The sequence below is a fragment of the Stegodyphus dumicola genome, chromosome 2 (assembly GCF_044657685.1).
Source record: "Stegodyphus dumicola isolate Sdum_Otavi_A_Nest chromosome 2, ASM4465768v1".
NCBI lineage: Eukaryota > Metazoa > Arthropoda > Arachnida > Araneae > Eresidae > Stegodyphus > Stegodyphus dumicola.
The window spans coordinates 213,655,833-213,682,671 of NC_140769.1; the positions used below are offsets into that span (position 1 = coordinate 213,655,833).

Below are 26,839 nucleotides of genomic sequence, written 5' to 3' on the forward strand. Positions count from 1 at the left end.
ATAGGAAAATTATTTCCGGATCGAAAGTCTGATCAGAGTGACTGAATACAGTGAAAGAACCTTGCTGTGTTTTTTCAGACACATTTTCAAAAGTTTCCAGAAAACATTTAAGCTACAGAATCATCGAAAAGTAATACAACTCTTGCGCACTTAGCATGGAAAGTCTATCTGCCTAACAACCATATAGAAAACAACTCCTTAACACTTGCACTATACTTGGAAAAAGCCAAGAAAACTCCCACGCAGCCGCTCGTTCACCGAGATATAAACTCAAGTCAAACTACTAAGCTATATGATCTTTCCGTTTGACCGTAAGTGAGCGATAAGCTCCGAGAAATGCGCTGAATGCACAGAAACATTTTTGATACTGAAGAGCAGTGACAAGGCAAATGAAGTCCCAGTACCTTTGGTGGCTTTTGTCGAATCTAGTTTATTTAATTTATTATGGCAAAATACATGAAGGCTATCTTCCTACAAGGAAAAGAAGTGCTTTTATGGAGTACTTTCGAAGGGAAACTGATCCTATTCACGTTACGGATGGAGAAAATTACGTAAACAATTATGCAGGCAGCCAGTTCGCCGGGATTTGAAAATAGATCGAATTATCGATGTTCAGAATTTATCCATTCGGTCACTGATAGGCAGCAGGCTGAGAAATGACGCAACAAAAAGTCTTATGCAATTAAACGCAACAAAAAGTCTTATGCATCCCTCAGCCCATCACACTAAAAAGAAATATACTTCCTTCCATCATAGCATTAGTGGGCTATTTTACTAAGAGTAAAGATGGTTTCATGGACAACCTTTTAGATGATTTCTTGGCTTGATGCATATTTAAGTTTACATACGTAATCGTTAAATGTAGTATATAATAACTGCTGTTTATTTCAAGTGCTCAGGGCTTTCTTAAGAGAATAATAATTCAAGATTTAAAAACCTTCAAATAATATTTATTTTAGAATTATAATTTTTGCATTTTTGTTTTCTAAATAGAAAAAAACTGAACCATGAGTGACTATTCGAGTCGAGTGACACCCAGAGAGACTCTTTCTTTTTTTCAAGCTTAGTACCATTTCGTAGCCAAACTGATGCAATAAAAGAAACTTCTCTGCCAGTCGTGAAGGCATTTCACAAAAACAGCTTTAAAATATGTTTCGAGACTTGGCAAAGACGCTCGAGTAAACGTATTGCTTTCAGAGGAACTTCCTTTGAAGAGAAATTAATAAATATTGATTTGATTAGTAAACTCAAATCCTTTGTTTTATGGAATCACTCTCCTGTTTTGCTAAATAATAAATATACAAATTGCTAAACAGTAGTAAATATACAAAGTCAGTTTTAAGTTAGCGAAAGCATTCCTTAGAAACCTAAGAAATTTCAGAAAGTTAATTTCATAATTAAGAATTTCTAATGTGAGTCATTTTTATATATGGGCCAATACCGTATTGATAAGGATTCCGTTGTTGTTTTCAATAATGCAAATAAAGTTGAATATGAAATAAAATTCGAAATATAACTGCATTTGTTTGAATTTTATTCAAAGTTCAAACACTGTGTTTTTAGTAATACACTTACAAAAAAAGTAATACGCTCGTTCTCGTTATAACGACTCGTCGCGTCCTAAACAAAAAAAAGTGTCAGAACGAGTGATTCTTGTAACGAGTGATTCCTGTAAGTAGATTTAATTATTCTCTTTATTTGAGGACCTTCTGTTAACCGATTGGTTATTATAATGGAAATAGTCACTAAACTGAGAGGGGTTATAATTGATAAAGAGAAGTATATTCAGCTTTATTCCAGTATTATGCTCCGACCCAGTTTCAGTACCGTGAAAGCGCAATATTCCAAAGCCGAATCTTCTCATTTGTCTTGCAAAAGGACTGGCTGATTGAAACACCTCTTTGAGACCACTGATGGCCGGAGAAAGGTCAACGACATCTTGATCAGTAGCCCGGATGTATATAAGACGAAGGTTCTTTCATATCACACTTCGCAGATTCAGACTTGTCTGCTACAAACCAGAGTTTAATGAATGCAGAGGCACTGCGCTACAGTCTGAGTTAACCGATCTGGTGAGTTGTGACTTCTCGTATGTGCTTTTCATTTTTTATTTCTTTACATCTGATAAATATATATTTATGTAAGCATAGATCACTCTGAAGGATACATCGGATTGTGTGGCAATGCATTCTAAGCGAGATAGGATTCTTATTTTTATCTCATTTAGAGGAACTCCGCAACAGATACGGAAATTTTCATGGAAAAAGCATTTATGAATTAAGTTCTTTTCGGAATGATTTTTGGAAACGGACTGAAATTAACTACGTTCAGATAAACAAAAAGCATAGCTCAGTATGCTGTTGTTTTGCCTTCATTATAGTGATTATTACGTTATAATTTAAAGAAATAATCTTTAAGAATGCGTCGAATACAGAATATTTTAATATAAAAACTGATGTACAGTTTTATAGATTGAGCATTGCAAAAAGGAATAATGTAGGATGATGATGTTCTATTTTCATTATAATAACTACTTATTTATAATGGCTTATTGTATTATTTTTAAAAGGATACTAATTAAAATAATGATTGTCGAAAGCAAAATCTTTTGCGCTAAATAGTGCGTCAAATATGTAGAAAATGTTTTATTCGAAAATCTGACGTGAAATTAGTTATAGGTTCAGCTTCGTAAAAAGCATGATGTAGGGTAACGCTGTTCTATTCTGACATTTGTGACAGTTATTATCACAAATATTGACATTTGTGATAGTTACTTAACTATTATTAAGCGTATAATAATTACAACAAGGGTTATGGAAATAATGGTTATCGAATATAATAATGTGTCTAATATAAAAGTCTTTTAATTTAGTAATGCGTCGAATGCAAAATCTTTTGGTTTAACAATGCGTTGAAACAAATTTATAAATTTACTAAACAATAAATAAAGAAACTTACTTTCACTCTTTGATTCTATCTTCCATCATCCGTACGAAAGTTCTGAATTAACTTGATTCACAACTTCAATAAGAGCGTGATATGTAGAAAAAGTATTACGTTGATAAATAAGTAATTTTTCATAATGCAGTAATTTTAATCCGAATATGCTTCTTCGCTAAAACAAAAGCAGACGATATGGCCATGTTGCCACAATGATTGCCATTTTCTCCGATTTACATAATTCATGTAACTCAGTGGTTTCAAATGCTCGCGCGCCGCATGCACGATCTGAAAACAGCTAAGAGTCAGAATTTTTTCACAAAATTAAGTTTTTTTAGTAACAGAATAAAAAATATTTTAAATAAACTTTTAATTTTAAATAAAATTTCAAAATATACTTCAATCGCAAGTGAAAAACTAATATCGCAAGTGAAAAATATTTAAACTTATATTTATTTTATATCTGAAATCTAAAGTTTGGTACCCGCAAGACGTTTTTGTTGGTTACACTTTATAATACAAATATATTCGCAGATAAATATTAAATTTTCATAATGACGTGTATTTGAAATAGTTCTAATGTTTTTAACTGATCATAAAATAACTTTAATTTAAACTGAAAAAAATTATGTAAACTTTCTTAGCTTTTTAGGAAAAATTTCCAATTAGGAAAACTTAATAACAAGTAAAGAAAACTTAGTTTCTTTCATTTATTTATGAAATTTTTCTCCGACACATAAATAAAAATATATATGTTTGCATGCAAATAATTATAAACTTTTCTCATATGTTACTACAGCCTGACACTTGATAACTTTTCGATTTTGATAAAATTTGTAGCCTTTAAACCTTTTTATTTACCGGAATTTATCTTCATCACGAACTGCACATGCTGATTGGTCAACAAGGTTTCTTTCTTATTCATTTTCAACGGTGAAGAAAAGCTGTTCATATATAAATGTATTCTTGGATAAAAAGCGATTATTCTCAGTGCAAATTTCGTATCTGAACTTCTTCTTTTGGCAGTTGCTAATAAAAGTTAATAAAATCTCTATTTTTCAAATCTTTGAAGATGTAATATCACATCATAAATTAGTTAACTCTTCCCTATTTATAGATTTTCTTATGCGTTATTTACGTTAGGTTTTAATGGTAATGAATATAATGTAAAGTCGGACATCAAAATATAATTAAACTCTTGAAATCTTTGTAACACTGTATTTGCAACAAATTCATAGTTGAAATGTCTTCGCGGGCCACATAAAATTGCTTCGGGCGCTGCAAACGGCCCATTGGCTTCCAGTATGAGACCACTGACTTGTGTGATGCACGCGGAATCATATATTATTGACGGAAAATAAGGTGCTTTATTTTTAGAAATATTTCACACTCATGATCATCCCAACTTAAATTTAATCTGGGAGCAAAACTTGTGTAATTTTATGCCCACAAAGAACAAGATTTGTTAGGTACTTAAAATAATCATAAGACAGAAGGTGCATATGTACCTGAAAAGACAAGTGCTTTCTATAAACTAGACTGAATCACTATTACCTGATTTAAGACGATACGTTTTTCTTAAAATCTGTGATAAAATATTTTAATTTTTTTTTCTTAAATTGAGCTTTAATGTATGTAACTGTATGAGCATAGAAACTTATTATATGACTGTATGATTTAAAATAAATTGCTGTGCAACATAGTTAATGGCGTAAATAATAATTCTGTTGATATATTTAAAGAACAAGTGGAATATTATTTAGGTGCTATCAGTTACTGATAGGTGCTAATGGTATTTTTACAGTATTACTTACATTATGAATAGATGTAATAAAGACAGAAAACAGTTAAATAGTATATATATGTTAAAGGCTTTATTTTATTAAATATTAATCTTAGATATGTAATTTAATTCCAGAGATTCTCATAGAGAATTTTATGAAGACAGTTTTAACACTAGGGCAGTACGCATGCTATCGTAATTTAAAAGCAAAATATGTCATATCTTTAAGCGAAACGTTTGGCAGAAATATATGTTTTCTAGGACCAGATGAAAAATGAATAACGAGTGTTGTTTTATCCAACATAGAACCAATAATCGTGGAAGATGAGCAGTTTGGGTTTAGAAATTTATTATTAAATCTGATCTGTGACTTCGCCTTGCTGTGCAGTAGAAACCAGTTAATTAGATTGAACCTTTCAGGCTAAATGTGCTGAATTATCCTCAGATGTCTGGTCAATACTTCTTGATAAAATATGGAATTCAGATCTTTCTCTCAAGAAAAAATTCGTTCTAAACTATCACTTTCCAATCATAAATTATCATTATTATGGCTTTTACTCAAGATTTCTGAAACCAAAATTCCTTTGGCTAAGGCTCCATCACTAGCAGGTTATTTCCATTTTATCTCAGAATCATAAGCAAAATGCTAAATTTCATCTCCAATGCCTGTTTATTTGAAAACAATAAAAACAGGCATTGGAGCAAAGAATAGCGATAAAAATTTGCTTAGCTTTTGCAATCCATGAAAGCAGATGTTTCTTTCATCAAACCAAAGGCTTATTTTGCTCAGAAAATTATATTTGTAAGCAGACTATAAATTTAAGAAAAACCAGGTGAGATGTCAGAGAAATATGCACTGTGCAGATCGTACCAGATCGTGCGAGTTTTCGAAAATTTGCTTCATTTGATAAATCTGTGCTACTAAAATTTGTGTATCCGATTTTGCAAAATTTTTGCTGCGCCATCGTTTCCTTGTACTGCAGTTTGGACATTTTTAATATATCGTAAAACATTTATATATTAAAATAATGTATTTTTTATAGCTGATTTATAATAAAAAATAATAATTTACAGTGTCTCAAAAAAGTGGCAGGACACTTGTGCTTTACAAAAGGAAACTGCAATAAAATAAATTTAAAAAACATGTAAAATTTTTTGTGGGTGTGTTTCATACTTAAATTTAGTAACAATTATTACATAACATACATTTTGTCAAAATATTAAAATATTAATTTAATAAAAATACAATTGTTTAGAACGGAGCAGAAAATGGCTCACTTAAGTGATGGGACACTTACTTTTCCATCAAATATTTATCCCAAAATTTTACTTTTTAAAAGGTTTTAATATTTTGTTGGATTTCCTTTTACTTTTAAAACATGATTTTATCTTCTTGGGATGGATTCGACTAATTTTTTTTTGTGATTTCTGGAGTGATTTTACCCCATTCTTCTTGAAGCACCGATTTTAATTGTTGTTTTGAAGAAATGGTGTGTTTGCGAATTTTTGATTCCAATTCTTGCCAAATATTCTCTATGGCATTTAATTGTGGAGATTGTGGGGGTGTTTTTATTATTTCAGGACAGTTATACAGCAGCCAGAGTCTAACGTTCGAAGCACTGTGCTTGGGGTCATTGTCCTGGTAGAATTTAAAATCGTTATGAAGGTTAAATTTTCGTGCTGAAGATTTCAAATTTTGATTTAAAATGTCAGTATACTTGTACTGATCCATTATACTGTCAATAAAAACAAGATTACCAACTCCAGCGGACGACATACACCCCCATACCATAACTCCTCCTCCACCATGTTTTACTGTTGGCACCAAGTTCTGTTTTCTCCACACCAAGATTCTACCGTCAGAACCAAATATATTAAATTTACTCTCATCAGCAAATATAACTTCATTCCAGTAATCAGAATTCTTATTTATGTTGGATTTTGCGAAAGCCAGTCTGAGTTTTCTATTCTTTTCACTTACGAAGAATTTTTTTCCTGGCTGCTCTACCGTGATATCCAGCAGATCGAATTACTCTTCTAATAGTCTCAGAATTAACAATTACTCCATATAATGCTTGTAAATCAGCAGCAACTTTAGGAGCATTCATTCTTGGATTTTTTTTAAATATTTCGAACGATAATTCGCTTTATTCCATTGGATAGCTTTGATGGTCGGCCAGGTCTTCTTTTATCCTGAATCATATGATTCTTTTTATATCGTTTAATGATATTGAAAACTGTTGAATGACTGAAGTTAACTGTTTCAGTAGTTTCTCTAATAGATTTTCCACGTTCAATATGCAAATTAATAACTAATTTTTGAATTCCAGGGAAAGTTTCTTTTCGTTTAGCATTCATGGCTGCACAGAGCTAAGAAACACAAAAATTCCAAAACAAACTGGAGAGAAATACTGCAGACGATTTTATAAATTATTGGCAATTGCTTTTGAGTAAAAATAAATACCCCAAAAGATATTTTTATTGCTTACTTTAGACGATTTTTGTTGCATAGTACGTAGTGTCCCATCACTTAAGTGAGCCATTTTCTGCTCCGTTCTAAACAATTGTATTTTTATTAAATTAATATTTTAATATTTTGAGAAAATGTATATTATGTAATAATTGTTACTAAATTTAAGTATGAAACACACCCACAAAAAATTTTACATGTTTTTTAAATTTATTTTATTGCAGTTTCCTTTTGTAAAGCACAAGTGTCCCATCACTTTTTTGAGACACTGTATTTATGCTGAAATAGGAGTTGACATCTGGCAATCCTGAGATCGTACAGCAGGTGCAATCAGTTTTTAGCGCTAGTCGCTGGTATTTTCACATGTTTGTCTGATAGCTTTTTGTAATCTTTTAGCGCTCTGTGAGTCATAAATATTAGATTTTTAAATAAATTTAGATCGTATTAAGAAATTAAAAATACGATTAGATGCTTATTAGCGATTTGTGAGTAAGTTTATGTCTGATTATAACTGCTGTGTTAACTAAAGTGTAAATTATAAAAAAAATTCAACACTACTTTTCAAAATACTTGACTTACCCGTGTTTGAGAAATGGCTAGAAAGAATGAAAAACAGACAAGACTAAAGCTTATTGCAAGCTGTGCTAATGTGAACTGGGGCCATACAAAACTAATTTAACGGTACTTCGTTTTAGCATAAGCAAAACTCACAACAAATCTTGCTGTAGAGTAATATAAAATTTGCATTTTAAAAAGTGAGCAGCATGAGAATGATTTTGAATTGAAACTTTTTGAATTATTTGCTTTGGCCATGCATCCATACGGTACATCAACCATTTAAATGAAGGTTTTAAGAAATGGCATTAGATTCGTTATCTGAGACTTTACGTTTACACAGGACAAAATACATAGCATTGATAAAGAAAGCTGTTTTACCTGAGCAAGAAACTGAAATTAATAAGTCCTTATTTTCTCTTACATTGGATGAGTGTACAGATATTTCATGTTGTAAGCATCTATGCTTATGTGTAAGTACTGAAAAAGAAAACAAAATATAGCGATACTTTTTATAGGACATGTTGACGTTATAGAGGTTACTACTAATGCAATGTGTGTGCATGTACAAGATTTTTTTCCTCAAAAATTAGCTTCATGTATAAGATATTGCTTTACTTTTGGAACTGATGAAACATGTAATCTATGTAAAGTAAAGCATTTACTTTTTAGAGTATTGAAGGAAAATATCCCTACGCTTATTATTAATTAGATGCATTTGTCACTGGTTGAATTGTTTTTCTTGGTAAGCAACATTAGATTAATCAAGTATGTTATGTTATATTTGCTTAAACATATTTTAATTTACTTAAGTATTAGTTGATTTATTTTAAAATGAAGATAAATTTTATCGGAATCAATTATATAAGTCAAAGAAATGGAATAATTCAATGCGAAAAATGTATTTTTAAGTGATACTAGATAAGGTATTATTACAGCACAGTGGAATATAGCTACAGTAAATCCTTTCAGACAATCACTTATGGAAATGACCCGTATTTAGAAGAACGTAAATTAAAAATTAGCTCTATAAAACAATTACCTCCACAAAAAATCTAAATTATCTGGAATCATGGGTGGTTGCCTTATAGAATATTCACTATGTTTGCTCTTATAATATATTTTGCTTCAAATGTTATTTGACTAGTTTTAAAATGAAATGTTTGTAGAATTGATACATAAGGATTAAAAATTTGTTCGTAAATGGAATAACTCTCTCGTTTCATCTATAAAATTCCGACGGATCATTCTTTGCACTATGTTTTTTATTTAAATTCTATAAAACAATTCAATATTAGGTTCAAAAGATAAATTTCAGATTAACATATGCGTTAATAATTTTTTTCTTTTTAAGCTAAAAGAACTCTGCTTAGTTAGGGGAGATGTATATAAATTTCAAAAATTAATACTGAAAATAGTGTAAAAACAATGTGTACTGTGTTTGCTTTTCGCGTAAAGGTCGATTTAAAAATATTTCTTTGAGCTCAGGGAGCAGATACTGTTTTAAATTACTTATTGAGAGACCAATTACGTAAAAGCAAGAGTATTAAAAGGAAAAATATTGTAAAAGAAATGTAAAACAGAGCTATGCATTTTAATACTAATATTGATCATTTTATTGCTCTACAAATTTTGTATTTATGTTAGTTTTTCCTTAAACTGTGCAGTGGTAACCAAGGCCCGGATTTTGATGACATATGCATTTTTTGCATTATTTAAACAATGAAAAATTAGCAGTATAGTTTTAAAATTTCATCAGAATTAACCTACGTAATTTAAAGACTAAGAATTTTGAAGAATGACATACGGAATAATGGTGACTCGATGTTTGATGATATCAGAGGTCATCTAAACAATCGTAACACTGACATTACAAAAATCACGTGATCTCTGATAACGTGGGCGAATTTTCGCGTTTTTCGATTCTTCTCTTGCTACGTAAGTTGAAATTTTCTAGCAATACTGTATGCACATAGTGTGTGTTATTAGCAGTGGAGGAATTTCGCACAGGGCGCACGAAGTACGCGCTTATGACCTCTTAAATCGAAGAGGCCTCAAATTTTAGATCTGAAAATTAAAAAATGTTTCATTTTATTTATTTGTTTATTATTATTATTTTGAAAAGGAAATTTTAATTTTATAGAGTACATACCGGAATTCGATAGCTTTTTGCAAATTCGTTTACAAAAATTTAGCAGTCTAGGTGTCCGAACTTGGGCTTCCAGATGCCCATATTATGGTGGAAACGTACGTTATTCAAACTTTGATGGCTCTAGATACCGTTGTTTTATCACAATGCGAGAAACATACATACATTTATGCAGATTCTTCATTATTTAATTTCTTTAAATATAATATCGGACTCTAATGTTTGGTGGCAACAATTTAAAAAGTGAATCAACACAAAATGCCAAAACGAAATTAATAGTTCTTCTGGGAAAATTGCCCCTTTGGACTAATAAAACATATTTTGCTTCAAAAAATTGTTGTAAACATAAATAATGCTATTTGTGATGTACTAATCTTTGTCTCGGAAAAACGCCATTTATAGTGATGTACTGACACATAGACAGACAAAGTTGATAGATGTATTGCTTAAACACGAGCTAAGTGTAAAGGAATTAGGATTATTTTTCAATTTTAAAATGCGTTACGTCCAATTTAATGAGTGTGTGGAAAGCATAAGATATCAAAATAATATTGGCATTAAATATTTTAAAGATGAAACTGTTCATTTTATTGCATTCATAAAAGAACATGTCGTAATCCTGATGACATGTACATATTACTAACTGCAGGTTTAAATCTATATTTTCGAATATAGAAACACTGGGACATCATTGGCCGAACGGTAAAGTCGCTGAACATTGGTGGTTCGACCTGTGATCGAATCCTGACGAATGAGCTGGCTGCACAGTTGGTTTTCGTGGTTTTCTCCATGTGTATCTTGGAGGCAGATAACCCTCGAGTTGCTTTGCCTTAGTCAATTAATCTAACGTAATCTTAAAATACTTTTGTTGTTTTTATTTGCAACCCAAGTAGTAAACGATCATTTTCATTTCACAACAGAGTTAAAAGTTACTTAAGATATCCCTTATCTAAGCTGTATTTAAATGTTATTTTATATTCCAAATTGGAACCAAACACAATTAACATTTGTCTACTAGTTTAAATTAATACACTATTGCCATTCCATATCTATTATTATTATTATATGAAAGCGCTGCTTTAGAAATAAATGCTTAGTATTTCTAACATTACATTATAATATTTTTTTTTTATGTTTAATAAAATGACTGATAACTATGTTATCACATTTTTTATTAATACATCATAGTTTGAAATCAGTAAATCATTTATGCGTTTGTATTATTATTATTTTCTACTAATAATCTTGAGTGCGTGCTACAGGATAGGGCCAAAATGCTGTGTATTTACACATTTTTAATCAGTATTTTATTGGGTAAATATGTTTATTATGAAATGATTCTGAAAATAACATGACCTCATTTTCCGCTATCATGGAACAAAGGGCATTTTGAGATGGTTATTTATACCACGATAGAGATATACGGATAAGTTTAAACGGAATTATTTGCCGTTAAATCATGCCTTTTTAAAGATTGATGTGATCCTGACCTTGTGAACCTCGGAAGAAAAAAAAATTCACTTTTAGAGAAGAATACTTGTGAACAGCTGATGTATATCTTCATTTTTCATTCATTTAAGTATCATAGTAATTAATAATTTTTGTTTGATTAAAGTTCTAGGAATATGGGATGGAAATTCATATTCCTTTATTGCTTTCTGAAATAAAAAAAAAAGAGTAGGCTTTTTTGTATTAGTTAATTAAAAGTTTTTAACATTCAAAAATCAAATCTGTTCCAGAGTTTACAGTCGAATTTCTAACTTTGTGGCTCCATTTTGCCATAGAAAACTTTCCGCATCTTCGGCTTTACTGCAAAGCATATATAGTCAACTGCCGATTTACGGGATCATGCTGGGGATGGCATCCACGCTTAATCAGAATCACTTATCCCGAAGGCAATTAAGAAACACAAGGAAAAGGAATAACCCACTTTATTATTAACAGAAATACTATTTATAACTTAGTTGTATTTTCAAACAGGGGAATAGGTTCAATATACGTAAAAAACGGAGAATACGTAAATTGAATTACCATCAATTCAAAATAAAAAGATACGCTATAAATAACGGGAAAATAATCATTATTGAAACGAAGAAAGTAAATTATAAATGGTATTAACGAAAATGTTTTTCAAGAGAACTTGTAACAAATTCATTGAGTTCAAACTTCCGTAAAAAAAAGATCGGTTAGAGCATTTTTTTTTCTATAGTATTTATAACATTTCGAATTGCTGACTATTAAATTACATATCATAGCTGACAGAAACGATCCCAAACATTGTAACACCAACTGCTATCACTGCTATTATCTCAGGCATTTTTGTTTCCATTTCGCATTTCCGATAGTGAGCTTGCCCACCAGCGGCCGAGCAATGAAATCGCTGAACATGAATAGTCCGACTTGGGTTCCAATACTTAAATTCTTTAAACTGAATCCAGTTAATACGCCTTCCCTTAATCAGGTGCGGACTGTGTTCCTAAATACCATTATATTAAATTATATAAAATCAAGAGTATTTATAATATGAGATAAATATTGCCATTACAAACAGATGCAACTTTTAAAGAAAACCAAGCATTGTTATAAGGCTATAATTAGCATTTAATTTGAAATGGGTTGCTTTTGGGAAACATAAGAATAATTGCTAGATTTTATCTTAGTTAAACATCTTTCAAATTGTGCTATTTGTAAAATTATGAGAGCATTTGCGAAACCAAATTTAGTCTTACCGAAATAAAATATGACATACTCCCTTTTAATATTTATCATGCATAGTATTTATCATGCTATCTTCATCTTTCTGAAGTGTGCACTGAATCGGTATCCTCAATGTGCATTGAACAGTTTAATGTATCATAATAAAAATGCATAAAATGTGCAATTAAATTAATTTAATAATATATAATTAATAATTCCCTTTTATTATCTATCATGCATAGCATTATTTTTTACGCACAATGGTGCATTGAATAAATAGTACAATTGATCATAATAAAATGCATAAAAAGTGCAATTCAATTAAATTCATAATTCATAAAAATAGTTTATTTTAATATTATTATGCATTGTTTTTCATCAACAATGATGCACTCAGTGACGGAACCGTGACTGGATATTTTTTCACCTGAGACAAAGAAGCAAATGCGCGATTCCTATATACAATGAAATATCTGTATATTTTTATATTCACCAGAGATGATATTCTAAAACGACGCTTCTTGATGTTATTCAAAATTTAATGTTAACGATTATAATTTCTTCTTTTAATGAATTTCTAACTTTCCTTAACCAGTTTGGCACCCCTTTTAGTTATTCACCTGAGGCAACGGCCTCACTTGCCTCACCCTTGTCCCAGCTCTGCTGAATGGTAAATCTGCAATTAAATTAATTTAATAATGTATAATAATTAATTCCTTTTTAATATTTATTATGCATAGCATTATGTTTTGTTCGGAATGGTGCATTAAATGATAAAATTTACTATAATAAAAATACACAAATATTGCTATTAAATTAATTTAATAGTATATAATAAATAATTCCTTTTTATCATGCGTAGTGTTATATTTTATCCGCAATGGTGTAGTTTACAATAATAAAAATATGTAGAAAGTGTAGTTAATTTATTATAGTAAATAATATGCTAAGCGTTTATGGTTGTATGAACATTCATTTGTACTAATAAAATAATAAAAGAGTAAATTATTTTTATAATGCGTAATCAGTTACAGTATAAAATAATTCGTAATTTTGGAAATTGTCAAAACTTTTAAATATTAATTGAAGGGCTTAGAAATATAATTCTAGAAACATGGTTTTAACCGTTTTGTTTAACTTTTCACTGAATTAGTTATCTTGAAAATTTTCACACCTATGTATTTGTGATGAGAAGAAGAATGTTTTCGAAATTTGATAGTGTTTTTTATGTAATGTTATTTAGTCTAAAGATTTTTAATCAATGTCATATTATCAATAAGCTTTTTTTACACATTTTTAAATTTAAATGTTAAAAATTATATTTGAAGTTAAATATTGAATGTAATACATCAACTTTTGTTAAGTGTAATGACGTGCCAGATCAAGAAAACACTTTTTCCGTTGGGGCCATATCCTTTCTGAAGAAATTTATATATCTGTTGTTACTTATGGGCCTTTAATTTAAGGGTATGTTTTGTATTCTCATATCATTCTTAGAAAATGCTCCGTGAAGGCATCCCTCTTTTAGACAGATAGCCTCAGTATGCATTGCTATAGTTAAGTAATCCAATCCAGTTCGTTCCTCATATAATTAACGAGTGAGAATACTTTATAGTTCAGACCCGATATTCTAGATCCTAAACTAAGATCTTTCTATGAGCTGTCAGAAGAACATCGTATTTAAACGAAATGAATTAGTCACTATAAAAGGCAAGACGATATCATGTACATGAGCAATGATCTTTAAATTATGCAAAGGTTTTCTGATAATTACTTGCTTTAATGTACGCTTATTATTCTGCTTTCTGTCTCTCGTACTTGGGAACAGACAGTCGTCTGCCCAGTTCTCTTGCTTACTTGTATTAAGCAGAGCTCTTGTGTAATGTGTGTGTGTTTGGAAGATGCATTGAATCATTTACGTTTTAGGCAGCGACTTGAGTCGGCACTCTACTAACGCCCTCTTTTCTGTGACTGAAGTCACCACAATCTGTTCTATTTGAATAATTTGAAAGGATCTCTGATATCACCTTCGAAGGAATTCAGAACACTTTCTTCCTGGATGTTTAGTACAGATCTTTGCAACTGCAGAAAACGTTGAGTTATTTCAGTCAAAGTTGATGAAAAAGAAATAAGGTATAAGGTATTTCTACCGCCTTCTTAGCATGCCTTCATGGTGTAATGGTCAACACACTCGGCGTGTATTCGAGAGGTCAGAGGTTCGGATCCCGAAGAGGGCATTGTTAATTGTTCACATCTGTTGCTTCAAAATAAACCTGATGCTTCTACAGTGGCGCCTGAACAAAAAAAAAAAAAAAAAAAGTGGTGGATGATGATCTTTCACCACCAGGATTTGGTGAGTGGGTCCCTTACTGCCCAGTAGCCCTTTACAAGGGGAAGTGTATATGGTATTCCTCCCGCCTTCTTAGCATGCCTTCGTGGTGTAATGGTCAGCACACTCGGTGCGTATTCGAGAGGTCAGAAGTTCGAGTCACGGTGAGGGCTTGCTCATTTTTCATGTCTCTTGCTTAAATAAACCTAATGTCTCTACAAAAGTAAAATACATTTAGCATTATTGAAGTGCTAAGTGTATGAAATTACTTATTTTATCTTTATGCAATAATACTAGAAATTTGTCTTTTCTATGCAATGTCACAAATTTTTCGCACCAAAAAAGATAAGATCTTTATTTGATAATTAACACTTCAGCCACCTGACGGCGAGACTTCATCTATTCGATTTTAATTAATCAAAAACGAAGTTAGGTAATATAATCTTTGATAATATTGCATTAAACAAAAAAAAAAAAAAAAACGTAGAAAATAAAACAGAAAAGTGCCCATCGTTATATTAAATCAACAACCATTTTCCCCATTATTTAGTTTCGGACAGAAAAAGGCGATACTGTTGAATTACTGAAACTCCTACTGCTATAATCAAATCTACTCCAATTACGGCTAGTTTTCTAAAACAATTTATTTCGTTTACTTTCTCATTATAAAATAGTATGTATTTTCTATTTCTTTTAGATAAAACAATAAAGTGTCTATCGTTATGTTAAATTAACAAGCCATTTTTTTCTTGCATTTAGTTTCATGCAGAAAAAAAGTTATAGCATTGAATCAATGAAAACACTTCTGCTATAATGAAATCAATGGCAATTACGGTTGGGTTTCTAATACAATTTATTTCATTTATTCTTTTAAACTCTTTATAAAATATGCGTTTCCTATATCTTTTAAACTACATAAATATTTAATTTTTGACCAACAGCATCTGAATACTGTATTTATGGAAAGTTCTTTAAAATCAAGAAAATCGTGTGATGAACTAATTTAGAGTTTGCAAGAACAGTGAAATGATTTTGTCTGAAAATATGTAAAATAATATAATATGCAATAAAAAAACAAATTAAAAGTACTGATGAAGGAACAACGAGACGCAGTAAGGTAGCAATATTGTTTGGCGTAGAACGTACGTAGATCCATACTGAAGAGGAAAAATTTTGATTGCTTAGAATCTTAAAATGTAAAATTCGTAATGACTAAGAAACTTGGCAGTCGAGGCGGATTAAATTCCATTTTTATTTAAATTAACATTTGTGGTCACAATTCACTTGACATTCTAATCGTGCCATTTCCAGAATATACACATTTTTTAATACTATTGCGATAGGAAGACAGCATAATTGCATCAACGCAACACAGAAAGTGAAGCTAAAATGAAATTATCCAATACGGAAATTCGCCAAGAAGAAGGTTTTGATTTAGGTCAGAAAGGTTTCATTTCTTAAAATTTTGAGTTAAGTTTCGAATAAGCTACGTCATCAGGGTTACGCAAGCCATGCCGCATAGATTGATCTAGAAATGATGCAGTCCAAAAATGCTATTATGTTTTTTTTTTTTTTTTTTTTTTTTTAGAATAAAGAGGAAATAACCAAATAAGAAATGAGGAATTAAATTATAAAGCTGATTTACGTATTTTTTATCTTACACACACACACACACATATATATGTAAGATAATCAATATTTCTTTAGTAAATAAATTATTATATATATATATATATATATATGGAGGAAAACTCACTATATATATATATATATATATATAGTGAGATTACTACTACTTTACTAGTACCAGATTATTAGTATTATATTCTAGTATAGTAATCTCTCTCACTCTCTCTCTATATATATTATGATAATTATAATCAAAATTCTTATATTTCAAAGTAATATATATTATGATAATTATAATCAAAATTCTTATATTTCAAAGTAATATTTAGAAAATGTGGGACCTAACAGATGCATTAAACTACTAACAATCTAGGCCAGTGTTTCTCAACCTGTTTTTCTCCATATGCCTCTTTCACCATTGTTAGAAGATCATCCCCCTCTTCTTAACCCAAACTCGAAAAATATATATGCATTTATTTAAATTTAGATTATTTTTAACGTACTTTTATAAAAAAAAGCAACAAAAAATATGAAAAATATTCGTAAATACCAAAACTTGAATAAAAATTTGTTTTTTATATTCATAAATTAAAGCCAAATACTTAACAGTTAAAAAGAAAAGCTGACCGCATTATTCCCCCACCAAACATGTGAAATCACCCTTCCGAGAGGGGATTTTTTCCATGACTGGAAATCTCTGTTTGAACAATTTACAAGGAAACAACAAAAAATCCTAATAAGTCCAATACAGAGTGAAATAGTTTCATATCAATTTATATGTTGATTTGCAGCTATTTCACTCTGTCCTGTGTGATCCCAAACAAACTGTTACAAGATCTGAATCTTTATTGAGGGGGAAAAAGACCGCTTTGATAATGATTCGGGACTTGAAGTGGCCTTTTCTAAAAACTATACATAACAATTCTCTGGATTTTATCCGATTTTCCCTGACCTATTGCTGATATAAAGAGAATACCTTAAACTTTATTATTGATCTGAGTGTTAAATGATTAATAACTGGTAGTTAATTTCGGTGAAACACTCAGAATTTAGGCTACCAATGAGCAATGAGGTAATCTTGGATTGAGCTGGAATTGGACTGAATTACTGGTTGGTGGATCTACATACAGATGGATTCGTAAGTACACTCATGTCCATAAATTAAGGATAATTCGGAGTCACGCGGAAATCGAACTCTAAAATAAATATATCACCTGTAAAATCACTACACACATCTTCAAGAATCATATGCAAATTTCTGGAAGTAACCAGATGACATCGATGGTACGTCACAATGACGAGAGTGTAAGAGAGTGATATATAAGGAATACAGGCAAAGAAGTAAAATTGTTTGCAGGCGCTTTATAAGCATTTCAGTGCAATAACCGAATAGTTATGACACAAAGGACGCATTTGGATGATTTTTTACGTGGCCGTCTGGAATGTGGGCGTACCGAACTGGAAGTATCAGACGAACTTGGAATTGCCCAGAGTGTCATCTCCAGGCTTTGGCAACGATTCCAAGATGATGGTAATCTGAGTAGATGTTACAGCACAGGTCGCCCCAGAGTTACAACGCCGAATGAGGACCGATATTCGGCAGTTACTGCCAAAAGAAACAGGCGGAGCACAGCCTCAGACCTGTCTCGTCAGCTCTCTTCAGGCACTGGTACGACAATTACAAGGCAGACCGTGTACAGACGCTTAGGGCAGATTGGTCTACATGCTCATAGACCTGTCAGATGCGTTCCACTTACTGCAACTCACTGTCGCCTGTGGTTAGCTTGGAGTAGAGAGCATGCATTGTGGACACTGCAACAGTGGGCTTGTGTGATGTTTTCCGACGAATCCAGGTTTAGCTTGCAGTACGCCGGACTTTCATATGGAGAGCTCCAGGTATCCGTTACCACCAAGAAAACATCATTGAACGACACCGTTACGGTGGTGCAGGAGTGCTCGTTTGGAGTGGAATTTTTCTGAGTTCCAGAATTGACCTGCATGTTAAAATTGGAACCATGATAAGCCAAATCATTCAGGACGTCATTCTGGAACAACGTGTACGTTTGTTTCGGGGCGCCATGGGCGCATAATTTGTGTTTATGGATGACAACGCCCGTCCTCCCCGTGCAAACATCGTAAGCGAATGCCTTCAATCGAAGGATATCACCCGTATGGACTTGCCAGCATTCTCACCGGACTTGAATCCAGAGCACGTATAGGACATGCTTGGCTGACGAGTTGCAGTCCGTCAACCTCCTCCTACATGTCTACCGGAACTTCGGAGAGCATTGCTTTTTGAGTGGTGTAATATCCCCCAAGATCAGATCGATAATTTGATACTCAGCATGCCTAGGCATTGTACGGACTGTATTGCATCGTCTGGGAGACATACAATGTATTAACAATCATACCAACCATGTAATAGTGCCTTTTTATAAATATTTTGCATTATTCTTAATTTATGGACATGAGTGTATTTACAGACATTAAAATTATTTAGAAAGCGAGTAGTGTATCAGTGCTTTAAGCATGAACATTATATGCTAACTAAAATGGAAAATAATGACCCGACGAGTGAAACTGAAGAAATTTGCTTTACAAATTTGAATTATCATAGCTGCTCTTTAAGCTGAAATTGCTTATCTTAGATGCATGAGCACTAGTATTCTTACTCGTATATTCATAAAATGCGTTTGCTTATAGTTTAGCTTAATTATTTGTATTATATTAATGTGCAGCTGATTTTTATGCTATTATACCTGCCATGACTTCGGGCTCATATTCGAATCTCGAAGTAGGCTTAGATATAAGTGCTTAATATCTGCGCGGCATGGTGATAGGGGGAAAGGGGCCGGAGACGCTTGGATCCACCATTCTGAGATGTTCTGCATCAAAATTCGGATGGACTCTAAATGCGGTGGAAGTATTCATATAAAATCATTGGTTAAGTTCCGGTGAACCCTCACTTCTGTATTAGCTGTCCTATCCTGTCCTGCTTGTAGATTAAAGCAACAAGACATCGCTGACTTTAGGGGACAGTCTGGGATTTTTATGCTGTATCTCCTTCAGGATATAATTCTGAAAATGCTCCAGGCTTTGTTAATATTCTGATAGTTAGAAAAATAATAGCCATGAATATTGTTAGAGATGATCCATGTTTTCATGGAGCTATTTTTGTGGGATCACAATAGAAATACGTTCTAAAATCAAATAATCAAACTTTGTAGGCGTAAGCTTTAAGGAGATTACACTTTCCCCGGAAGAATAGTTTGTGAAAGAAATTTTTAGTCCCATCACAATTGCTTTTTGTTTTGGAAAAGCAGACATTACAATTAGATCATCTGCAGATCAAAAGGATCATTTGGCAAAGATATAGGAAAGCTTAGTGTTTGAAAGAAAATACTTTCAAGGGAAGTTACCTGATAAAAATTTATCCATTGGTATACTGTAGAGTGAATCCTGTCATGGAGACCAACTCTGCGTAGAGAGGACTCGCGGCATGTAGGAAAATATGAAACTGGAAATTAAACTGCGGTCTGAATGTATAAGAAATATTGAATTGAATTTTTTGTATTTTTAGAGTAATAATCTCTTATATATTCCTTCCTCTTAAAGGGCAATTGGTTTATGCACGAGAACTTATCGACAAAATCCAGATGATAAGACTTACCGTCCATGACACTTTTAATTAATAGGCTAATGTAAACTATTAAGCCTTTCTTAAAGAAGACATTTGAAAAATCAACTATTCTCTCTCAACAATTACACCCACGAATCTTCTAGTCTCCATTTAGATGTGAGCATACTTCATAAGCCATTTTGCCACAAGAGCACGCATAAGAAAGCCTATAATTCCTAAAAATATAATTAAGAGAAGACTTGAGACTCATTGAACCAAATCCAGAAATGCGACGAGTTATCGCTGACCGTATATTAGTTCCAGTGCCATTATAAAGACAATTAAGTTTTTTGGGGAAGGAAACACGGGAAATCAACTACCCGTCATCTGGATTTGAACCATGGATCTTCGAATACAAACCGTACCTGTAGCCGCGTACACTACGAGAGCATGAAAAACAGAGAGAATGTGATAATTCCTTGTATTTATCCTTACTTGAAATACGACTGACCAAAGGTACAAGACTCAATCAACAAAGTCCAGGTAGTGATGAATTATTATACTCTCATTTAATTTCGTGTGCCCTTGTCAAAGTAACTGCTTCCTCGCCAGGATGCGAGTCACGTATCGTCCTCGTAATACGTGAATGTGATAATAGCTTATGGTAGCATACAATGTTTTCTTATAGTAGTGTTTCACCAGAGTATCAGTGGGGAGTGCGACGCTTTCTCACACGCTGAAATCTCATGATAATCATGAAAAGTACTATCGTTAAATTTTACGAAGAGTTCAGCTGGTCTGTTGAAGAAAGAAAGACGAATTCTTAATAGAACTTCTCGAAACGATAAATTAAAATATTTTAAAATGTAGCTGATTGAAGTACCAAATTGTTTTGCTATTTATGGAATAAATAGATGGATGGAATGAAAATGATGTTTTTAAAATTTGTTTAAAAAACTGTTAAAAATAGCTTTGTGTTTAACTGTTTAAAATAAATTTTACCTGCGTTTCAAAACGAAGTTTTCGTTTTCTTCCTCTCCTCCCTTCTACCCAAAATCCCTGAAAATATCGCAACTAGGATTCCTAAAACGCAATTAAAATAAAAACTTCTAAATTTAGGAAACATATTTTTTAAAATTTGAATATACGTACATCGTTATATAGAGGGAAATGCACACCGTTTGAGTAACAGTGTTGACTTTAATATGACATTTCTTTATTACCTTATCAAAATTTGTGTTTGTATATATATTTAAGTAGAAATTATTAAAGTAGAAAAGTAACAACATTTTATGTTAAAATGCTCCTATAAAAAGCAAAATATTTTCCCTAATGTGATCACTTTTGAGAAATTTAAAGTTGCAAGAAGTAAAGAAAAATTTTACAGTACCATAAGAATAAAATAAAGTAACAATTTATTTCAAATATAATGCTATTATAAGAATAAAATAATGTTTTATCCCAAATAAAGACGATACTTTACTCCCTTCTACCCAAAATCTCTGAAATTATCTCATCTAGAATTCCTAAAACGCAATCAAAATAAAAACTTCAAATTTAGGAAAAATATTTTCAAAACTTGAATATACATACATCGTTATATAGAGGGAAATGCATACCGTGAGATACTAATGTGTTACAAGCACTTACAGCACACCGTGTCTTACCAGGCCTTTATTTTCCCAGTCACTGGTCGTAAACAAATACTTCTGGATGCAGATTCATGTTTTGGTGTTTTCAATTTTTAAAACTTAATTTTTCATTATATTTAGTAAAAGTTTATATTCATTCAAAAAGTAAAACACAAATTTAAAATTAGGTAAAAGAGCAACCGTATTTTATCATAGATTTTGATCAAAATTCTACAGATTTCTAGGGCGATCATGCACAGTTTCTATCGATTTTGTTGAGAGCGATCATTCAAGAGCAAATGTTATTTGGCAGAATAATTTTGCTCCTGATGAAGAAGTAACTGTGTCTGATATCCCTCGAAATCAGTAGAGTTTCATTCAAAATCTATGCCAAAATAAGATTGTTATTTGGCCTAATTTTAAATTTTACACTGGTACGTTTCTCTTCCAATTTAAAACTCAAATGTTTTATTCCTATAAGATAAAAATTGATCTAGATGCTTAATTTCAAAATTTGGCATTTTGCAATCATTCTCGGCTTTCCTTCGCTGCTCGGCTAAAAAAAGTTTTAAATTGGTATTATTCGAGGTTACTTTTCCCCACTTTATAACATTCAATGATATTCATTTTGTGATTTTCTGGAGTGGTACAGTTTTTAATTTATAATTTCGTTACATTCGGTATGCCGAAAGAATTTTCACACAATGAATTTATAAGTTTTCTGATGTTAAAAGTACATTAATAATGTTCACATGCACTTAGATTTTTGCAAAATCATGTTGCTACTTTAGCATCTTAATATAAAAGTCATGTAAACAAATTCATTAGAGTAGAAATATTTTGTACTTTCAATTTGTGCAAAGAATTCTATGAATTGTCAGTGCCAATACTGAAGACGGCAACTGTATTCTAGAACATGAATTCTGTAGACTTGTGTGAATAAAACCTCCTTTTTGATAAAAAAAAATGCGTATAAATATACGCTTTTCACGAGAGTGTATAGTAATGCTAGTCATTATATCTTATTAATATCACGAACATTTTTAAAACTCATGTTTAACTTTTAGTTATGCATTAAATAGCAAAATTTCATTTTTCAGTTTTTGTACGACCACTGAACACAAATTCAAATTTTAAAATTAAATATCTCGGCCAGTTTTTACGGTATGAGATTAAAACCGTTTCTATTTTGGTTTTACAATGAGTATAAAATTTTACTAAATATAATAACATACACCGAAGAACCATATACAATGCTAGATTTGGTAATTTGTGCAAAACTGATTTTTTTTTAAATTTAAAAGTACCATTATATGAATATTTTCCATATTTAAATCATTTTTGTATCTGAAAGTATGTGTGTATGACCAACAGTTGCGGAAATAAAGCTGAAAATGCTGAATTCTGCTATAAAAGGGCAAAATAAATGCATTTATTTGAAATTTGTTATACTTTAGCTATAGCATCAAAACGCAAATGAGAAGCGAGAAAAAAACTTCAGAATTAACAACATTCTATAACGCTTTTTACAAGACTTATAACAATATCTTAATTATGATAATTTACTTTGGTTAATTATTACTTGTTTCAGTTATTTTTATTACAACATACCGAGTCACGTTTTTGTAAATAATTACATCCTTTTTCTAGAAAGAAACTATTTTCATATAATTCACATTAAATTAAAACAGCTGTTTCAGTTTAATCTTTTATTTATTACTGTTCCAGTCCCATCTTTCACATGCTTAATTATTCCCAGCTGAGACTTTAGTGGTAATTCCTCCCTCGTTATCTAAAGTAAATTCATTTTTATGTTTCCACAGGATTCATCTGCTTTTCCTTACCTAATATTTTGGTCGCAGTTTCTTTTCTTGTCTTTAATTTTTTTCTATCCGTTTTTCCATTTTGATAAATTTTTCTTATATTCTGTTTGGCTGAAGTCAAGAAGGCAAGGCCTGATTACACAAGTATTTTAGATTTAAAGGATGTGCTCCGAGCCTCCATTTTCAAGGGTGCGCCCAAATAATTCTGTAGCATTTAAATACAACAAATTTTAAAAATCTCTTTCCAGTTCTAAGTTTAAAAATTATAAAAATGGAAATAGAATTAAATTTTAAGTTTTGTATTTCCTTTTTTTGTTCTGCTAGTGTTGCAGTCTCATTGATATGCTGATATTGTTTAGCAAAACCTCGATTTGTTAATTAGGCCTGATTTGCACGGATAGTATTTTGTGAACTAATCGTAACTTACTCGATTTTGTAAACTAACCCTAACATGAATACAGTTCCTACTATTGTGTGCTTACTGCATTTGAAGCTCATAAAGCCACATGAATTATGGTTTGCTGAATGTCGTATGCGTGGCCATGAAGTTGTTTATTAAAGGGATAAACAATTTCATTGCATTATTTTGAATTTATTTATAATTTAATTATTGGAGGTTTGTTATAAAATAAAATAAAAAAAAATAAAAATCTGAAATGTTTCAGATTTTAAATTACGTCCAAAGGGGCGTTTTTTAACATTTTGTGTGTTACCTTTCTTTATTAAATATCATGTTACTCGCACTTAAACCATAAGATCCAGTGCAACAGCAATATCGCAAAATAGTTTTAAAACGAGCATATCTTTAGAATTTCCGATACAGAGACTCACGCGCTGGAGATAAAAATGTTTTTTCTGCACAACGTTGCCATTGCTCGCTTTGAAATCCTTGAGTTTGTTAATCAAAAATTCGTCAAAGTTTTAAAAAATAGGAAATCGATCATAAAACAAATTTCAAATTTCAAATTTGGTCTTCCACATGCTCATATTCGTTGGAGGATTACGTTATTCAAAATTCGATGACTCTATGTACCGTTATTTTATGACAATGTGAGAAATATACATACATTTACGCAGATTTTCATTATTTAATTTCTTCAAATATAATGCAGGACTCTAACATTTTATGGCAACAGTTTGAAAAGTGAACCGACATTTATCCGTCCGACGCAAAATGCCAAAACGAAACTAATAGTCCTTCGGGATTCAAATCCCTTTGGACTAATAAAATGATTTCTTAGATTCTTTAGGTTTCTTCTTTTTATCCTGATGCTTTTGCTGATAAAAAAAGCGATTCTTATTTAAAATGTATAAGTTTATATTTTACGTAATATATAAAGAACTGGAAATATGAAAACAAAAAGTCTAGAAAGATGAAATGATGAAATATACTTTTTGTGTAAATAATTTTATCTGAGAAAAAGGTAAGTTATTAACCTATTTCTCGAAATGCTTTGTCATTATCAATGATATCTGTTACAATAAAAATATTTAGAGAAGAAGGGGTATCCAATTTTATAAAATGGATTTTGCTCTAAGGAGATGTGTTATTGACACTAAACATATAAAATACTACCCTGATAACACTGGCGAAACTAAAAATTGGAAAGCAAATCAGAAATAGTCCATGGTAAAAGTTGCCACAAAATCTTGAAAATAAAAAATTTTTCCCACGCTTTCACGTATAGCGAATTTCTAGAGCGGTGCCATTTGGCAGAGTAGATTTTAAAATTATCTTCCACTTATTGAATTTCTAACTAATAAATGAGCAAAGCAAATTTAAAAACAATAAACTCAATTCTTCATCATTTGAACTTTATTTTATTTTCTTTAAGAAGGAATCGGTTTGATACAAAGTAAAGTACATTAATTTTTAAATCTTATTGATCATTTTTATAAATATTTGCAGCTTTCTCGTAACTAATAAATGATGCTTCTAATGTCATACATAATTCAGTCATAAATACTAGTCATGTAAACGGTACAAAATAATTAAAAAAAATTTTAAAATATCTTACGTTTTAAAATGCATGCAAAAATATTTGAACTTTTCAATAATAAACTCGTCCTAGATAGTAGACTGTAATATGAAATTTTCAGATTATAGTTTGTTTGTTTATAACATTTGTTTTCGCATTACTGGAGGCGACTGAGTACATTCCAGCATTTTTCTCTTTGTGTCAAAGTAATCGCTTGGTTTATTTCATTACTACAAAGTACTCGAGGACTATCTGTCTAAGGGAAGGAATGCTTTCGTGGAGGACATTTTAAGAAGAACTGGCTCGTATACACGTTACACACGGGAAGACCCTTGAACACGCTCATGAAGAGAATTTTATTCGTCCAAATTTTTCGGAGTAGATCGAGAAATTAATTTAGTACGAATGCGTACTTAAGAATGGCAGCAGTACTTAATATCGCGAAGACAAAGCATTCTGACTATTCAGGTTATTCTCTATAAAGGTAATTTAAAAGGGCCTTAAATATTGTGTTATTTTTAGACATAAGCATATGTACAATATTTCAAATTTTTAATGAGTAAAATTTTTCGACAGTTTTTTTTTTTTTCGTCGCAGAATTCTTCATTTTATTTCTCGGTACGCCAGGGTTCTAAGTAACGTTATTTGATAAATGCTGTTTTAAGCATATTGCTAACATTCAGTTCTATCAATGAAGTCAACATATCCCGTAAATTTGTGTCCTTCATTTTTCTTTATTTAGTTAGTTAGCTCACCCGCAACTGCTACTTTGTATAAAGAATGCTTAATAACTACTTGGACTTCGAACTTGTCCTCTGTGCTTACAGGCCTCATGGCACGTATCAGAAAATCGGAATAGACAAAAGTCTGGAGCAACACATCATTTCGGCAACGACATTTGTCACGCGAAAATCTAGAAATGAATGATTAATATCCCCAAGACAATATCCAATCACGCCATAACTTCGCCGCGCGGCATGACGTTACGCCTAGTAACAAGCTTGTTCCGAGAAGTCTCATGGCAAAGGCTGGCGCTTGTTATGCTTGCTTCAAGCGCCATTTTGAACCACATTTATCATAAAAATGGTAACATACAATCATTAATACACATGTGGAAACGGGTTTATGTAAATGTAGCAACTTTCGGAGCGATTATTATTATTATTATTAATGCTGTCTCTAAATACCCATTACTGTTACGCCATTACTAAATCCATCCAATAATATGGCATAGC

At 31.4% G+C, this 26,839-nt stretch overlaps 1 protein-coding gene and 1 long non-coding RNA gene across 2 annotated transcripts in view; one reads left to right on the forward strand and one right to left on the reverse strand.

Moving 5' to 3' along the window:
• Tcs4 (Threonyl-carbamoyl synthesis 4) overlaps positions 1-26,839 on the reverse strand; it is a 500,068-nt gene that overhangs the window by 205,003 nt on the left and 268,226 nt on the right. The window lies entirely within an intron of this gene.
• Positions 1,928-26,839, forward strand: part of LOC118188855 (uncharacterized) — an 81,594-nt gene continuing 56,682 nt past the window's right edge. The window contains exon 1 of the long non-coding RNA XR_015039771.1: positions 1,928-2,072. This is a non-coding gene — a long non-coding RNA (uncharacterized LOC118188855). The remainder of the gene's footprint in view (positions 2,073-26,839) is intronic.